Source organism: Balaenoptera acutorostrata, chromosome 13 (genome assembly GCF_949987535.1).
Source record: "Balaenoptera acutorostrata chromosome 13, mBalAcu1.1, whole genome shotgun sequence".
NCBI classification, from domain to species: Eukaryota; Metazoa; Chordata; class Mammalia; order Artiodactyla; family Balaenopteridae; genus Balaenoptera; species Balaenoptera acutorostrata.
The window spans coordinates 16,652,171-16,669,179 of record NC_080076.1 but is presented as its reverse complement, the minus strand read 5'-3'; the positions used below and the strand labels follow the sequence as shown (position 1 = coordinate 16,669,179).

Here is a 17,009-nt window from a genome sequence, read left to right as displayed (position 1 = left end):
TAGAATCTTCCTTCCCTCCTAATATCTGTAAAGAGAACGCATTCTGGGGACTCGTGATGGTGGGAATCGTGTTGAGGCTGCCTCTCACCAGCTCACCCGCCCGTCGCGGGTACCTCTTCTCAGCCCACCAGGGACGTCATATCAGTACCTGGAAATGTATCATGGTGGGAGTATTTAAATCACAGAAATGGATAAACACTAAAAATCAGGACTCCCCACCCCTCAGACTGCTGGTTGTTAAAGGTTACAAGCCCTCTGCTGATAATCAGCCCATTTCCCCAAAGATGTTGCAAAAGAGAACCAGACGTTAGAATACATTTCTAAAATCTTCATTTGAAAAATTGATTGTAACTTGTTCTCCCTGTTCGGTGCAGCAGGTTTTTTTTTTTGTTCTGTTTTTTAAATTGTGGTGAAACACACATAACATAATAGCTTTCATTTTAACCGTTCTTCAGTGTACAGTTCAGTGGCATTAAATGCATCACCCTCAACAAACTTCTCCATCACCCCCAACAAAAACTCTGGATCAATTAAACTGTCACTCTCCCTTCCCCTCTTTCCCCAGCCCCTGGTAACTTCTGTTCTGTGTTCTGTCTCTCTGAATTTACCTATTCTAGGCACCTTAGATAAGTGGAAAGTATAGCAGTTTTTTTCTGGCATGTCTGCTGTGACCCAGCCGAGCCATCCCCGGTGTCCGGTGGGAAGGAGGGTTGCAGCACATACGTGGGACATCCTCGGTCATATGCATCTTTATATTCCTCCCCCCTGCACAGTTTTTGGTCCGTATATATGAATCTCTTACTGTAAGCCACCTCAGATCCTTCTTTAGAGGTATTATATAGATAAAACAACATATGATATACATAAATGTTGAAAAGACCAATAACTTGGATGGACTGGAGCAGGTTGGGACTAATCAGAGAGAGGTGTCTTCAGGAGGCTCTGAACAGGAAGAAGATAGAGTAGGCTGAGGAATAGAGCATATGGAGATAAACCAGCAAAAGAACAAGTTGGGAGACAAGATCTCAGCCCTGTGTGACCTTCCATTTTAAAATGGGCAGCCTGGTTAGCTAGAGACATAAAAGGCTACACAGAATATATTCTTCAAAGGGCCATAGTTTTGTTCTGGGGTCAAGTCTTCGGTTGTAAGCCTTTTTCTTTTTTCTTTCTGTTTCTACCCCCCAGGACTTGGACAGAAACACAAAAAATTCTCTTGGGTTGGAATTTCTCTTTGATATTGGTCCTGGTCTAAGGGGGAATTGTTACTCACATTTCATTATGTTTGCTCTTAGATTTGGTAAGTTTGACAGAACAGTTAAGCTGTTTCTGAATTAAGCAGTTTTGTAAGTAGGTATTTTTTTCAGAATATAGATCATCCAAAAAGTAGTTGAATGCCAAAAGCTTTTCTTCTCTCCCCGTTTTTCCTTCCCTTTATGTATTTATTTTTTGAATCTATCACTGGATAGACCATCTCTCTCTCTCTCTCTCTCTATTTTTTTTTAATAAATTTATTTATTTATTTTTGGCTGCGTTGGGTCTTCGTTGCTGCGCGCAGGCTTTCTCTAGTTGCGGTGAGCGGGGGCTACTCTTCCTTGTGGTGCGCAGGCTTCGCATTGCGGTGGCTTCTCTTGTTGCGGAGCACGGGCTCTAGGCGTGCGGGCTTCAGTAGTTGTGGTGCTGCACAGGCTTAGTTGCTCCATGGCACGTGGGATCTTCCTGGCCCAGGGCTCGAACCCATGTCCCCTGCATTGGCAGGCGGATTCTTGACCACTGCGCCACCAGGGAAGTCCCTCCTTCCCTTGAGTTTTAACTCTCACTTGAGTAAGGGTCTTCTAAAAGCATTGAGGTTGGGGAAGAGAGACCTAGCAAAGAAAAATACATTAAAAAATTCTTTCTGAATACTCATGACACCTAATTTTGGAATCGAAAATGACTATTTTGGGGTTTTCAGTTATATAACATTTTGGGACAAATAATAGAATTTGCTGTATTTCACTGTAAACAATTTTGAGACCACACTAAGTGCAGTAACAGCCTACGGGTTACAGTCAGTGAACTGTTTTCATATTTGCATTTCTGTTTAGGAAAAGCCATGAACACATTTGATGTATTTTTGGAGAAATGAGGCTTGAGGAACAGAGGGATTTTTGAGTTGTTTACATTGAGGAAGGAGATGTGAAGTTAAGATGGTTAATGATTTTTAACAATTTAAATTTTTTGTTGAAGTAGTACATGTATACAGAGATTAAAAAAAAAAAAAATCAAACAGTACTTTCCAGTCCTTATCCCTGTAGGCCGTCAGTGTCAACTCTTTGATCTGTTCTTCCGTTATTCTCATTGCAAAATAATATTCTTACACTGCTGAATTTGGACTTCTTCATTTTAGAAATAACCTTCTGGCTGTCTGTTCTCGTAGGGATGATGAGCCTGGGCTGTGGACGCAGAAGGTCTGGGTTCTCGTCCATCCTCTCCCCTTCACTGGCCATCTCGTCCTTGAGCAGCGCACTTAAACTTTCCCTGCCTGATACATGAAACAGGGATGATAGCGATAATGATAATAATGGCCCCCAGGCCTGCCCTTAATGTTGCAGGGCCTGGGGTAAGAGCACAAAAGGAGGCCAGACGGCTAAATATTTAAAAGGGATAATGAAATATTTAAGAGATACATTTAAATATTTAAAAGGTATATACCATATGCCTAAATATTTGAAAGGTTTAAATCAAGCTGTGGCTATGACCTGGCCCCTGTTTTCACCCAGGGCCTCGAGCCTGCTCCTGCGGTGTCTCCCTCAAGACCCAGAGTCTGGAGACGCCCTCATCCTTGGAGCAGCCGCGTGAGCTGAGTGACGGCAGGAACCTGCACGGGCGGCCCCGCCGAACCAGCTGTAGACTAGACTGAGCGGCTCAGGCCTCCCAGGGAGCCTGGCTGTGGGTGGATTCTCCCAGTGGGATAATTGTCTGGAGCTTGTTCTGACTGAGACTTATCCAGGCCGTTGTAAGCACCTCCCCAAACCTTCACCTTCTAGGCAGGGGGGGGCCGCGGGGGCCCTGCCACCCCGGGGCAGAGGCTGCGATCTGCACGCAAATGCCCCTCCCTCCCTCACCCCATCTATCTCTTTCCCATGATTCCCGTTCACTCAGCCAGTTCCCAAAGTTAAAAAACAACAGAAACAAAACTTGGCTATGAGACTGAAAAAAGAAAAAAGAAAAACCTCCGTGTTTAGATAAACGGGTTGTATGAAGCTCGAGCCCAGGGCAGAGGCTCCTTTTGTCTGGAGGCAGAGGTACTGAGCGCCCCTGGCCGTTGCGGGGAATCACAAGCATGAGCTCTCACCACGGTGCCTGCGGCACAGCGAGTCCTGTACTGTTGTTTGCTGTGTTTCTTAAATTTTGGGTGTTCTGTAACTATGCTGTGGTGGACATTTGTCATATGAGGTGCTGGACCATCAGAGGTAGAGGCTTGCCAGGTTAAGCCAAAAAAAAAAAAAAAAGAAAAAAAAGATGCCCAGATAAACAATGGAATGTACTTCTAGGGAAAGACTAATTGTCGTTTATCTGAAATTCAGATGTGTCTGGCAGCTCTGTGAGGACCCTTTCAGTCTGAGACTTGGCTCCTTCAGTCTTGGGAGATATATTCCTATATTATTTCTTTGATAATATCGTCTCTGTGTTTTCTCTTTCTGAAGCACTCTTATTAGATGTTGGACCCACTGGATTGAACTTTTACTTTTAATGCCTTTTCTCTCCTATTGTCCAGATCTCTTTTCTAGTTCTACTTTCTGAGAGATACCCTGATTTTCTTGACTTCTTTTTTTTTTTTTTTTACCTGTTTTATCTTTTATTTCAGTTATTAATATTTATTCTTTCTAAACATTCCTTCTTGTTCTTTGGGTGCCGCTTCTCCATAACTTCCTGCTTTTTTCCTCTGAGGATAGTGTTTGCGTACGTACATATGTTTCTCTACTCTTTGAGGCATTTCTGTCCTCATTTTGCTGTTTTATTTGTTTGTTTACTTTGGTCTGTCTTGTGTGGGAGGCTTTCCCACAGTTCTGGTGATCTTTCAGGACGAGACTGTGACAAGCTCATTGGAAGCTGGGCCCGCCCAGACCCGTCCTTGGGCTTCTCTGCGATCAGTCAGGGAGCCAGACTCTCCACTGAAGGGTCCCACACATCAGCACCTGGAGCTTTCGTTTCTCAGGGTCCATTCTTCTGCCTGGGCAATAAACTTGGCTTGTGGCCTTAGGGGTGGAGGAAAGGGAAGGCTAGGCTTTTCCATCTCCTACCTCACCATGGGGGCTCTGAATCTTGAGCCTCCATGGCTTTGGTTAACCCAGAGAGTTTTCCTCTTGCCCTTCCCCCAGCTACGCCAGGTGGCAGAGGGGCAGGGCATCCTCCAAGGGCTCTTACAGGGGCGTGCCCATCATACAAGGACATGCGGACTTCATCTACTCCCTGTTTTCAGCCCCACCCCACTCCTTCCATATCTGGTGTCCCCTTTGCTGCTTCCAAGGCCTGAGCTTCTTTGAAGTCCCTGGGACTAACTGTCCTCTATGTCTGCAGCCTCCTCCTGCAGGACCTTGGGATATAACTTCTCGACCACTGTCCTCTTCCTTTTCCCAAAACTTTACTGGTGTCTTACGTTGGCTTTGGCTCCATTCTTGTGGCCCTATCCTGTGGGTGTATACTGTATATTTTTGGTAACAACTTTATTGAGATACAGTTCACATACTATACAATTCACCCATTTGTACCGTACAGTTCAGTGGTTTTTGGTCTTTTCACAAGAGTTGTGTAACCGTCTCCACAGTCAGATATAGGACCTTTCCATCACCTCAAAAAGAAACCCTGTCTGTTGGTGGGAATGTAAATTGGTGCAGCCACTATGGAAAACAGTATGGAGGTTCTTAAAAAACTAAAAATATAGTTACTGTATGATCCAGGAATCCCACTTCTGGGCGTATATCTGGAGAAAACTAATTCAAAAAGATACATGCACCCCAGTGTTCAAAGCAGCGTTATTTACAATACGAAGACATGGAAGCAACCTAAGTGAATATTGACAGATGAATAAAGAAGATGTAGTATATGTATACAATGGAGTATTACTCAGCCATAAAGAAGAATGAAATAATGCCATTTGCAGCGACATGGATGGCCCTAGAGACTGTCATACTAAGTGAAGTAAGTCAGACAGAAAGACAAATATCATATGATATCACTTATATGTGGAATCTAAAATATTATACAGATAAACTTATTTACAAAACAGAAACAGACTCAACAGACATAGAAAACAAACCTATGGTTACCAAAGGGGAAGGGGAGTGGGGAAAGAATAAATTAGGAGTTTGGGATTAGCAGATACAAATTACTGTATACAAAAGAGATAAACAACAAGGTCCTACTGTACAGCACAGGAAACTATATCCAATATCTTTAACCTATAATGGAAAAGAATATGAAAAAGAGTAGATATATATGTAGAACTGAATCACTTTGCTGTACACCAGAAACTAGCACTACATTGTAAATCAACTATACTTCAATTTTATTTAGTTAGTTAGTTAGTTATTAAAAAAACTTTTTTTTTTTCATTTATTTTTGGCTGTGTTGGGTCTTCGTTGCTGCATGCAGGCTTTCTCTAGTTGTGGTGAGCGGGGGCTACTCTTTGTTGTGGTGTGCGGGCTTCTCATTGTGGTGGCTTCTCTTGTTGCAGAGCACGGGCTCTAGGTGTGCGGGCTTCAGTAGTTGTGACACATGGGCTCTGTCGTTGTGGCGCATGGGCTTTGTTGCTCCGCGGCATGTGGGATCTTCCTAGACCAGGGCTCAAACCCATGTCCCTTGCATTGGCAGGCGGATTCTTAACCACTGCGCCACCAGGGAGGTCCCTCAATTTTAAAAAATAATAAAGTAAAATAAGTAAAATAATAATAAAGTAAAATAAGTAAATGGAGTAAGAAAAAAAAAAAACCACAGTGCTTTTTAGTTGTCACTCCCTAGTTCTCCCAACTCTCCAGCCCTAAGCAACCACATATCTACTTTCTGTCTGTATATGCTATTTTTATCTTTTTAAAAATACTTTTAATGTCATCTTTGTAGGATTTCAGGAGGGAAGGGAAAGAAACTCATGAATTCAGTCAACTTTCTTTCGTGGGAAGTTCTTGCCATGTATAAAATATTAACATGTAAAAGCATTCTGCCCATTTCTCTACTTCTGCATTCTGAGGATTGACTAAAGTACCCTTTGACAGACGTGGGAATTTTCCTTCTATTCTCTCTCTTTTCCCCCGCCTTTTATATTCCCTTGTTTAATGCCCTTGCTTGACCGGGAACCTCTGATCTTTCAGAGCTGGGAATGGCCAAGCCCAGACGAGTGGCCTTCATGTTCTCTTGGCTTCTGGAGTTTTCAAGTGTCTGAATAGTGGTTGTATGGGGTAGGTGACTTGGAGCTGGCAGGTCAGCCTCTGAATCCAGGCCCCCAAGTACCTTCTAGGTTGAGGAGGTGGAGGCTCTGAGCTTGTGAAAGTGGGTATTGCTTTCAGTCACTTGACAGCTCTCACTCCCATGCATTCACTAGTCAGTCAACACCTGCTCTTGGGCAGTTTTAGAAAACAGACTTTGAGCTCTGACTGAGCCAGTGAGGTAGAGAAGACAAACAGACAGACAACATCACCTGTTATAAATGGTGATGAGTACAAGGTCACAGGTTCTCATGGCCTTTGGGATTGGCAGTGGATACTAACCTGTCCTTGGGGCAGCTGCCAGGGAGCCTTGCCCCCATCTCTTCTGGACTCCAGGATTCCTCTGAAGGTTCTGTACCTCACCCACTGCGTTCCCAGCCTGCCAGGCTGTGGTCCTCTCCTTTCCCACCTCCAAGACTGCCTCCCTTCCTCTCTCCCTGAAGAACGGGAACTCATCTTTCCAGAGAACGAGGTGGCTACGAGGTAGATGCTTCTACAACACGGGGGGCACTTAGCCCACTATTGCTTTGGTTTTTCTCCAAGCCCAGTCTGCATTCCTGTTTTTCTCTAGCTTTTGTTGGTGTAGTGCCTTGTGGGTGTTGGTTTAGGACTTGGACACTGCTTCGCTAGGATGGGGGCTCCTGGCTGGGGGCACGATGCTGGACTCCCAGCGTGGCGTTCATCCCTCTGGGGCGGGCCTGGTCTGAGCTGGGCTCCGGTGACCTATCAGTCAGCGTGTGAACCTGGTCCGGAGGCGTGGGTTGGACCAGGGTTAGGCAGGGAGCGGGTGAGACCGCAGCTAGTCCTTGGTTATCCTCGACTGGGAGGACAGAGCTTCGGAATTAAGAGAGAGAGTTATAGGGCAGTCAGAGACATAGTGAGGTATTTTGCTTGGTGAGTTGAAATTTTGCTGCCCTTTAAGAGGAAACTGTATTCGTTTCGATGTATGGACTCCCGGTGACCCACCAGTGGCTGATCCCTAGAGCAGGCCTTGGAGGCTCATCTACACTAGGAAAGGGGCCAGCGTTTTGGAGTGAAATGAGACGTAATAAAGAGCCAGGGCCATCGTTCTGTAAAGTACCCAAGAATGTTCCTCCTCCTCCTTTTTCTCCATTCAGACCATCATCACCTCAAAACTACTTCACTTTCTTGTCTCAAGAACATTTCTTCATTTTTCCTTTTTTCCCTCTAGTTTGTTTTATTATTCTAGCAAACAGACAAAGAGGAAGAAAATAGCATTCTAGTGCCAATGTGTTTGGTTCTTTTCATACATATTGTTTTCTTAAATACAACAGTCTTATGATATGGCAGTTATTATTAGTTCTCATTTTAAAGATGAGGAAATTGAGGCTCTTTCTTCAGAAAAACCTGAGGAATGGGTTCTTCATCCTTGGCTAATGGAGGGGTGTGTGTGTGTGTGTGTGTGTGAGATTCTAGGTTAAGAAATAGCATGGCCCTAGGAGGAAAAGTGTGTCGTTCCCGGCCCGCCCCCCCACCGCCCCAAGGAGAAGAGTGGTTGGGGCTCTGATTGAATAGGGTCTTTGGTGTCAGGCCAAGAAATTTGGACTTAATTTGGAAGGTGATTCAAGGATTTTTAATAGAAGGGAGTGATAGATAGGATTAAAGTGTAGTTTTAGAAAGATGAATCTGGCAATTCTGAATGAGAGCATGGAGAACGAGCAGGGTGTTGTGTCTTTCTGGGTGTAAGATGGGATGGTCCAAAGTGAGAGGAGTGACAGGGGTTATGATCGGCATGGATGTAACATTGCCAAGGAAGAGATGCAGGACTTGGTGGGAGAGAAAAATTTCATATGAAAATTACATGTATATATTTGAGATGGTAAATTTTATGATATGTGTATTTTATCACAGTTTTAAAAAGCGAAATGTGTACTTTGCTTTGCTTTCCTGTATGTGGGCCATTAATTACATTGGCTTTGTGATATGTGTGGATTTAATATTTGGTTGGGAACTTATACTGCATATAATTTATTTAAAGGGAAACAGTAGTTCCCATTTTAGCTGTTAACTTTTGGAATGGCAAAACCCAGTTATGCTGTTATTGTAAAAAAGGAAAGGCTGGCCTTGTTAGAAGACACCTGAAGGATGACAAGAGGGGTAAATGATTCATTTCTTTCCATGTGACCTGTATAACCAAATTGCTAGGAGGGACTTATTTTTCAGGCTGTTTTTTTTTTTTGGCTGCGCCACACGGCCTGCAGGGTCTTAGTTCCCCAACCAGGGATCGAACCTGTGTCCACTGCAGTGGAAGCCCGAAGTCCTAACCACTGGACCTCCAGGGAAGTCCCCATATAGGCTGTTGTTTTATACGGCTAACTGTCAGTGATTCAGTAGTCCAGTTGCCCACCTTGGGCATAAAGAGAAACCAAATAAATCGTTTATCGTCACTGGCCACAGACTGGGGCTGCCTGTAGTAGCAAACGATCATCTCCATCATTTTGTGTGCAAGAAAGCATGGAGAATGCAAACTTTTAGAAATTCTATTTCTAATAAACTTAGGTTTAAAAGTTGCTAAGCTGTTTTGATTACTCAGTGGCTGACCTTGAGGCAGCTTATTGGTAAGAGGATAAAATGAAAAATTAATCTCCACATATGCAGAGCTGTTATTTAAACATTTTAGGAATTACTTCTTGTTTATAATGCCATTCACCAACGTTCTTTGGGAGTAAAAGGATAGAAGTACCAACTTCTGCTCATCCTAGCTCCCCTCTTTGCATTTTAATACTCCCCCACTCTCTTAACTATTCATTATCTCTGTCTTACTTTTTTTAAAAAAACTTAAGTCCATGCTTTATTTAGATTTCCTCAGTTTTTACCCAGTGTCCTTTTTCTGTCCCAGGATCCCATCCAGGAGATCACGTTGCATTTAGTCACCATGTCGCCTTAGACTCCTCTTGCTGTGACAGTTCCTCAGACTTCCCTTGTTTTTTATGACCTTGATAGTTTTGAGCAGGACTGGTCAGGTAATTTTGTAGAATGTCCCTCAATTGGGATTTGTCTGGTGTTTTCCCTGTGGTTAGGCTGGGGTGTAATGTGTTTCTGGGATAACCCGCTCTTCTGTCACATCAAGGGGACGTACTATCCATATGACTTATCACTGTTGATGCTGACCTTGGTCACCTGGCTCAGATAGTGTTGGTGAGGCTTTTCCACTGTGGAGTTACTCTTTTCTCTCCCCTTTCCGTACTGTCGTCTTTGGAGGAGAGTCATTTAAGGAGTGGGATTTTTCTTCACCTCCATAAGGGTAGGGCATCTACATAAATTATTTGGAGTTCTGCACAGGAGATTTGTTTGCCTTTCCCCACTTATTCAATCATTTCAATCATTTGTATCAGTATGGACTCATGGATGTTTATTTTATATTTCAGGTTATAACCCAGTATTGCTTTATTTGTTGCTCAAATTGTACCAGCTTGAGCCGTTGGGAGCTCTTTCTGTTCACCTCTGTGTCCCTCTGACATGCTCCTCTCAATGCAGTTTGTTTCTTTTCTTTTTGTCTTGTTTTGGAGCACTTCCTTAATTTCTGGCACTACAGAATGCTCCAGGCTCATTTTGTGCATTTCCTGCCCAGTGCTGGAATTGGCCATTTCTTCAAGGAGCGCTGGTCTCTTTTTCTAGTGGAGAGCAGTGTTAGAAACCCAGGTCTCGGTGCTGGCTGTCCTCACTTTTGGTCTTTGCCAGACATCTGCCCCAGTGCTGGGTTCACCTCATATGACTCATTTCTTCATTTTCCTATCAAGTCTTTTCATATGGTTGCCCAGATCTGGTTTTTTAAAATTAATTAATTAATTAATCAATTAAAAAATTTTTGGCTGCGTTGGGTCTTCGTTGCTGCATGCGGGCTTTCTCTAGTTGCGGCGAGCAGGGACTACTCTTCGTTGCGGTGCGTGGGCTTCTCATTGCAGTGGCTTCTCTCATCGCGGAGCATGGGCTCTAGGCGCGCAGGCTTCAGTAGTTGCGGCACGTGGGCTCAGTAGTTGTGGCTCACGGGCTCTAGAGCGCAGGCTTAGTAGCTGTGGCGCACGGGCTTAGTTGCTCTGCTGCATGTGGGATCTTTCCAGACCAGGGCTCGAACCCGTGTCCCCTGCATTGGCAGGCAGATTCTTAATCACTGCACCACCAGGGAAGTCCCCAGATCTGATTTTTATAGCTGTCAGAATTTTAGCCTAGATCAATACAAAATTATTCCTTGGATGGGCAATCAAGCTGCTTTTATATATTTATTTTAAAAATGTGTTTTGTGTTCTAGTATCAACACTACACAGGAATCTGGCTACAAATTTAGATTGAATTTGGGTGGGTGATATTTTTGGTCTGTGATTTGTCTTTTTTTTACAGTATTTACAAGAATTTTACAGATTCATGAACCTTAGGGAGATAGTTAAAAACCTATTAAAATTAAAATTTGAGCATTTGGTTATATCAAGGCAAAATAAGCAGCTGAAATAAAATGGACCTGGGAGCTAGAGGTTTGCATTTATCATTCCCCAATTTAAGGTGCAGCTTAGATGGTAGAGAATGCCAAGGGTAGCAGTATAGTTAAATGAAGGAGATTAATTAAAGTGTAGGCAACTGGAACGATATAAAATTCACATCTTCCGGATGTAATTTCTTCTCTGTATTTGTGCTTCCTGGGAAACCCTGCCTGAGAACCTGTCTAAGCACATGTCTTGCTATTAAGTGTTAGGGAGACTGTAAGCTGCAGTGAATGCTCTTCTTTACTCTTTGTCTCAAAACAGAGACACACATTTTCTTTTCTGTTCCCCACATCACATTAATTATTATTATTATTATTATTTTTAAAATTTATTTATTTATTTATTTATGGCTGTGTTGGGTCTTCGTTTCTGTGCGAGGGCTTCCTCTAGTTGCGGCGAGCGGGGGCCACTCTTCATCGCGGTGCACGGGCCTCTCACTATCGTGGCCTCTCTTGTTGCGGAGCACAGGCTCCAGATGCGCAGGCTCAGCAGTTGTGGCTCACGGGTCTAGTTGCTCCGCGGCACGTGGGATCTTCCCAGACCAGGGCTCGAACCCATGTCCCCTGCATTGGCAGGCAGATTCTCAACCACTGCGCCACCAGGGAAGCCCTCACATTAATTATTAATCAGTTTTTTATTTTATTTTATTTTACTAACTGAGACTCAAAACTTAGAGCTTGATAAGATTCTTGGATCTCCTGTGGGGAAAACTTACTCGTGAGGGTCCTGAGGATTTGGAGAAGGTAGGTCTCACCCCCGATCTTCCATGCATCTGTGGAGGACAGTGCGTCTTCTGCAGGGCACCGAGCAGCCAGAATCCTTTCAGCTGTGACTGCCAAGCTTGCTGCTGCTGCTTGTGGGAAGCTTTGCCCACCGTGGAGAGCTAGTCCACAGTCTTGCTGTCATTTGGGCACTGCGGAGCTCAGGTGAGGGCGGTGCCCCGCGCCTCTGGTCTGAGCATCTCTTTGTCCCCCTCCCTGGTTCTGACCCGCTGGGTCATTTGCACCTCAGCCTCTAATTCTGATCCCGACTGAGGCTCACGCCTCGGCCTGTGGGTTCTGTGATGGACAAGGTGAGCCCCTGACCTTTGACCCCTAGCCCCTTGGTAGCAGCCCCCCTGCTGAGAGTGCTGCCCACTTAGGCTCCTTTCTCCTCTTGCTCAGATGCAGACACTGACGAGGAACCTGTCAGCCACACAGATCTCCTGGCTGTGGTTGCAGGTCTCTGGTCTGGTTGTGGGATGAAAAGAGTAGGAACATTCCTTGAAAATCTCTGACCACCTGCCCTCCGTGTTTGAAATGTTATGCTTTCTGTGCTTTTTGTGTAGTGTATTTGATCATGACAAAGTTCCTTCTAGATGTCTAAATAGCACAGCCCTGGGGTTGGGTGTATGCTGTTATCTCCATTTTTAGGTGGAAGACTTTCCGACACACAGAAGCCAGAGAGCACAGGGAATGTTAGTGCTGGGAGGGACATTGGGCCTCACGCCCACTGTCATTAAAGCTCATTCTCTTCACCAGGGATTGTCCATAGAAACTAGTTTATTTTTGGGAACCGTATGGATGGGTTTTTGTATGCTCTTGCTTGTTAGTTAAGTGACAAGAACGTAGGTCAGTAAGTGATTTCGTGGAGCTGCAGAGAGAAGTAAATAGGAAATTCATCATCTCCCTCCATGCATTCATTCATCACTCACAGAACAAATATTTCTTTGACAACTGGTAAGCAAACCATATTAGGAAAAGTTTAAACTTTCTAGTAATGTAGAAATTGTATAAGAAGTCATCTTTTTGTCTCATAAATATTTATAAAGTTGGGGGGCAGGGTGGCTTAAAGTAACTCTAATGCATGGTGGCAGCAACAGAATTGGTGCAGCCATCTGGGAAATCATTCTGGCATTTGTGTTCACAGATCAGAAAAAATGACCTGTGGTTAGATCACAATTTGGGAACTATAGCATCCCTCTTTTTGGACACTTATAATATTTGTTAGCATAATAGAGGCTGTCCTGCAGAAAGAAATCTGTTCAATGTAGAAAAATTCAGCATTTACTATATGTATTTCAGTGCTGCATTTGTGAAAAGCCTAGTAAGGTCCTTCAAAACTGGTGTCTGTGTTTTGCAGTGTGTGAAGTGCAGCATGTGAAGGTTTTTTTGTTTTGTTTTGTTTTTTATAAATTTATTTATTTATTTTTAGCTGTGTTGGGTCTTCGTTTGTGTGCGAGGGCTTTCTCTAGTTGTGGCGAGCGGGGGCCACTCTTCATCGCGGTGCGTGGGCCTCTCATTATCGCAGACTCTCTTGTTGCGGAGCACAGGCTCCAGACGCGCAGGCTCAGCAATTGTGGCTCACGGGCCTAGTCGCTCCGCGGCATGTGGGATCTTCCCAGACCAGGGCTCGAACCCGTGTCCCCTGCACTGGCAGGCAGATTCTCAACCACTGCGCCACCAGGGAAGCCCGTGAAGGGTTTTTAATGTTTTCCTAGTGGAGGTGAGTGTCATGGAAAACATGGATAGGACTTGGAGTGGGGAAAGTTTGGGAGGGAAAACGAAGGAGGGCTTTAGTGTAAGTTTGACCTCCTGTTGGGAAAGTCAAGTGGCATATAAAGCTGGCAATTGGAAAGGTGGCTCTGAAGGCAGAATTAGGGCTGTAGGTAGAAATGTGTGAGTTCTGTGAATATATGGGATTGTTGTGACCACAGGGGTGGCCAAGGTTGCCTTTGGACAAAGGTAGATGACAGAGTCTGAAGGGACCCAGGAGGGGAAGAGCCAGGGAGTCAGGGGAAACCTGAGGGGCCCCTAGCAGTGCCTGCAGGGTCCATGAGAGGCCGAGATGGCTGGAAAATGAAATTCTGCTGAAAGGCAGTGGCAGTAAGAAAGGACACAGGCAACAAGGACCAGCACAAGGCAACAAAGAACGGGAATGGACCGTTTTTGGAGTGTTTTCTAGCTATGAGGCACTTGCTTTATTTCATTTAGTAGCTATACACTGTTAAATGAATGCATGCATTTTCATTTAACTTTTTATTTTGGAATAATTTTAGCTTCTAGAAAAATTGCAAAAATAATACAAAGAATTTCCAGGTACCCTTTACCCAGTTTTCCCTAGCCACCTTGTATAATTATAACATATTAATCAAAACTAAAAAATTATCATTGGTATAATGCTAACTAGACTATAGACTTTACTCAAATTTCAGCAGTTTTCAACTAAGTGGAGGGCACTATTTGTGTCCGGTTCCCTTTCTCTGTAGCCTTACAGTGTACAGTCAAGATTTTGTTTTCCAAAGTTACTTGGATGGGTTCTTTTCCTCCCTACCCTCTTCAGCATGGGTGTTATGTCATTTGCTTATGATATAGTTAGTTCTTTGTTACACTTGGTCTCTTATTTTGGGCCTCTCCTCATTCCTGATTGCTTTTATTTTTTGTTTACACACAGTAAAACTCTCTGGGTTTTGACAAAGACATAGACATGTGTATCCAGCCCCACAGTTGTGATATAGAACAGTTCTGTCACCTCCACGTTTCCTCCTACAGCCTGGATTTTAACCGTGGTTTCAGGCGAGTGGGTAGCAAAGGGGTGGGGAAGGAGCTGGGCGGTGTAGGATCTGCCCAACGACTGAGAACTTAACTGTGAAGGCAGTGTGCCCATGGACAGAGCACAAGGGTAGGGTCGCCAGGTTGAGGCTGAGGGACGTCTCTCTAGCCAGTAGGTAGAGGTAATAGGAGCGGCCAAAAGCCCTGGAGTAGGGCAGCAACCTCCCGATGAGGACCAGCTTGGAAAGGCCAGCTGTGCGGGATCAGGCAGGGTCTGAAGGCAGGCGGACCGTGGGGAGGGGTCCTGCCTGTTGTCTCTGAAGCTGACTGTGGAAAGAAGAAGGTGTGGAGTAGGTACCAGGGGAAGGTTAGAAACAGCCTCTGTCCCCTGGCAGGGTGGGAGTTAATGAGAAGGAAAAGAGAGGGTGGTGGGGCAGAGTGACACAGAGGGTGCTCTGGGGCACGAGGAGCAGGGATTGGCTGCAGTCCTCTCTAGAGGAACCCTGGGCAGCTGCAGAACCATGTGGAAAACGCAAAGGAGCTTTTTACTGCAGAGCTTTCATTTGACCTGTGAGTGCTTGGAGTTGGGGGGAGTGATGCAAGGAGTAGGCCAAGAACTGCGAGTCGAGCTTCTGGAAAAGGCTGAGCTTTGTAGGGACCATTTGCTTCTATTCCTTTGGGAGGAAGCGGGGGTGGAGGAGGGAAGGGGAGGCGCTCGTAGGTATAGCCTTGAGGGAAAAGTGAAGGATAACCACAGGGAAGGGCAGGGGCTGGATATGTTCTTGTCTTTCCCAAGGTTGTGCCCTGATTAAGTGACTCTGTGTTTATATTTCCAGAAGCAGTTTGAACTGTCACATCGGTGGTTTTTCAAATCAGGAATATTAGGTATTAACTGAAGAAGAAAGCATGGCCTTGGCCAGAGTATCTGTATGTCAGTATTGATACCTTCAGGGTTCAGTGAAACAAGAAGATACCTATTCTGGATGATAGCAGCTGCATTAGCTAATTTCTTATTAACTCATACAGAATTAAAACGCATATTCTTTTTTTTTTCACCTTATGTACAGACTGTCTTCTTACACATGGGCAGCTAACCTGGTGGAGGCTGTTTAGAAAGTGAAGTTCTTCTGGCCTCAGCAGGCGGTGTGCAGGGAGCGGGGGGAGCGCCCGCCATTGCTGGAAGGTGAGAGGGGCTGGGCGCTCTGTGGTCCTGGGTCACACTTCTTCCCAGTGGCTGGAGCGGAGCCTCAGACCTACACGGGGCCCTGGCTTACCGTCCAGATCCACCCAGGGCCTGATTAGTGTGGAGGATGGAGATGAAGTAAACACTTCTCTTTGGCATTTTGGCACTTGTATGGGGCCTTCAGTTGGCATGTATTTAAGAGATTCCATAGCTCCATTTATTATTGCTTATTTTTTCCCTCAAAGCTATACAAACGTAGCTTATTTTTGTTTGAGACCTAAGTGTCTGCCAGTGTTTGGGGCCCAGTCTCCTTGTCCGTCCCCCACCCTTTCCTAGAGAGAAGCACTGAGGCAGAGACGTAGCCGATCAGGTGTTCTGTTTTGTTTTGTTTTTGTTTTTTGTTTTAAACTCCACAAAACTGACATCTGTTCCCAGCTGGTTTAGGAAGAGCGAGCAAAGAAGCATGAAGCAGATTTGTGTAACTGAACCTGCTGTTCGGGATGGAATTGCAGTGAGAAAATATTTTTCCCTGATAAGCAATTCAGATTGAAGTGAGGGAGAAGGAAATGGTCAGTTGGGGAAAAAGAGATGTGATGTCTTTTTCTCTTTTGTGGTTGAAGAGATGTCATGATGGAGAGCGTTGAAAATGCTAACGGTGAAAAGGGATTGGTGAAGAAGGAAGAGCCAAGGGTGTGTGTGTACTAGTATGAGGGGAAAGGCAGGGATTGGGAGGTAGAGGCCGGGAGAAGCCAACCCCCTGCTTATTTCTTTGAAGACGTGAAACCTGAGGGTGCTAAGTCATTTTCTATGAGGAACAAACTAAATGTGAAGCATTGCATAATGTAAACACACATTATAAGAACATTGCATATTTGAAGAAAAGAAGGTTAGAAATGTGAGTTAGATTCATTAATCTGTTGAATTAACTTCTTCGAAAAGGGCTTCAGTGGCCAGATAAGTGCCAGAAAACAGTGACAAATATAGTCCCCCAAAAGGATAACAGACCTTGGATTATCATAGTTGTTCTTTGAAAAGTTTGTATAATGCTGTTGAGGCGATCTATAGACTTTGATTTGTTTTTCTTCAGGATTATTATGACTTAGCGTTTATTGATTTTCATTAAAGAAAATGTTAGTTTCTCCATTTACACGGGGAAGCCGATGTGTTGTCACCGGTCACATTGACCTTTGCATATTCATTTTGCAGGCGTGTATCTGGGGGTTATTTGCAGTTGGGTTCAGCGGTTACACTATGACTGGGAGCTCCTATGCCATCATCCTCTCGTTGGAAATTGACAAGTGGCTCCACGAAGAACAGTTTTTTATTGCAAAGAAGT

General features: G+C 44.5%; 1 protein-coding gene across 13 annotated transcripts in view; it reads left to right on the top strand.

The window, feature by feature from the left end:
- ZNF532 (zinc finger protein 532) overlaps positions 1-17,009 on the top strand; it is a 104,488-nt gene that overhangs the window by 27,205 nt on the left and 60,274 nt on the right. For 2 of the 13 annotated variants that reach the window (XM_057527054.1, XM_057527051.1), the window contains one exon: positions 15,558-15,673. The exons of the other annotated variants lie outside the window; for them this stretch is intronic. The gene's annotated coding sequence lies outside the window, so the exon portion shown is untranslated. The remainder of the gene's footprint in view (positions 1-15,557; positions 15,674-17,009) is intronic. 13 annotated transcript variants of the gene reach the window in all.